Below are 1,959 nucleotides of genomic sequence, written 5' to 3' on the forward strand. Positions count from 1 at the left end.
ATATAATCTTTGACACAGTGCTCTCAGCAAGCCAACTGTGACAGCTGATCTGTCTGTCCATTTGGCTAGATCTATAACCAACTAAAATGGTCGCCATCAAGAACTCCTTTGAGAAGTGTCCTCGATCAGATCATTTGAAGCAATAAGAGTCCACCCTCAATGTGAGTGGCACCTTCTGATGGCAGCCCAGGTGAACGGAGATGGAAAATGGAAACCTTGCTTTCTGCCTGCTTGCCTTTTCTTCCCGGCGAGTGCATCTGTCTTACTGCATTTCTTACCTAATAACAAGAGCTAGTTTCTTTGGGCTTCCAACATGTTCTGAAGACCAGCAGCCATCCCAGAATACTCTTGGCCTTAAGTGCCAGATTGGAACTGCAGAGAAATCCAGACTGAGCCACTAGCAGATTCTCAGCCTCTCTGGTGTGAGATGACCACTATTGAATGACCCAGATCACATCCTATAAACCAATCTAACAAATCACCTTCAGTACTTATTGAGTATCAGTCTGTTCCTTACAGAACCCTGACTGATACACCGGCCTTCCTGTTGCTGGCAAACCCAAAGCCACTCTTCTTCATAAACAGTTCAGTAATGAAGGTAGAAACTCCCACATCCTGCTTAGTGGATTTCTCGGCAGTAATTGAATCAAACCCTAATGCCCCTGTCTGCTCCCTATGGGAAGAAGCAACTAGTCACTGACTACTGTGTCTCCTTGAGGGGTCTTAGCAGATGCTCAGCGAATACCTGCTAATGAGAGGGTGTTCCGTGTCAGCTCTAGACATTTCAGATCTTCCTGATGCTTTCCTGAAGGAAACCCTGTCAGTCACAGACTCGTTCCTTTTGTGTATATGTCCATTCTTTTCATTTTCCAGTTCCCCTGGAAGGGTTAGAGCTGGAAGGTACTTGGGAAATCATCCCATCCGAATGCTTCATTCTGTCTATGAGAAAATGCAGTGAAGTGGTTTCCGACACTTACATAACTATCATAACTATTTAGTGACAGACAACACAAGAATTCCCCCTAGCTCACCAATTTAAAAAATATTTATGTACAGTTAGATGGCTCAGCCATTAAAGGCACTTGCCACCAAGTCTGGTGACCTGAGTTCACTCCCCAGGACCCACAAGGGAGATGGAGAGAACCAAGTCCCTCAAGTTGTCCTCTGACCTCCACATTCACACTATGGCATGACACACACACACTCAAGCTTAATGCAGTGGTTTGAATACACTTGGCCCAGGGAGTGACACTATTAGGAGGAGTTGCCTTGTTGGAGTAGGTGTGGCCTTGTTGGAAAAAGTGTGTCACTGTGGGGGTGGGCTTGGAGACCTTCCTGCTAGCCTCCTGGAAGAGAGTCTTCTGTCTACCTTTGGATCAAGATGTAGAACTTACAGCTCCTTCAGCCCCAAGTCTGCCTGGATGCTGCCATGCTCCCACCTTGATAATGAACTGAACCTTTGAACCTGTTAGCCAGCCCCAATTAAATGTTGCCCTTTTTAAGAGTTGCTTTGGTCATGGTGTCTCTTCACAGCAATGGAAACCCTAACTAAGACAGTCTCCAAGCCCACCTCCACAGTGACACACTTCCTCTAACAAGACCACACCTACTCCAACAAGGCCACACCCCCTAACAGTGCTACTCCCTAGACTAAACATATTCAATTACTACTTTCTTCTCCCCTTGTCTTAGCCCTCAGCTTCCTACTCTTCTACCATGAAACGTTTGGTTAATAATTTTGAGTGTATATAGAGTTTTATTTCAATGATGGAACAGTAAACTATAATTGTGAAATAAAATTAAGCAGGATCCTGGAAAGATGACTCAGCAGAGAAGGCTCTTACTGCGTTTACAGAGTCCTCAGGTTCTGTTCCTTGGACACAAGTCTAACAGCTAACAAATGCCTGAAACTCTCACTTCTGACCCCTCCACCAGCATCTGAACATACAGAAAGCAGGC

The sequence above is a fragment of the Mus pahari genome, chromosome 10 (assembly GCF_900095145.1).
Source record: "Mus pahari chromosome 10, PAHARI_EIJ_v1.1, whole genome shotgun sequence".
Lineage (NCBI taxonomy): Eukaryota > Metazoa > Chordata > Mammalia > Rodentia > Muridae > Mus > Mus pahari.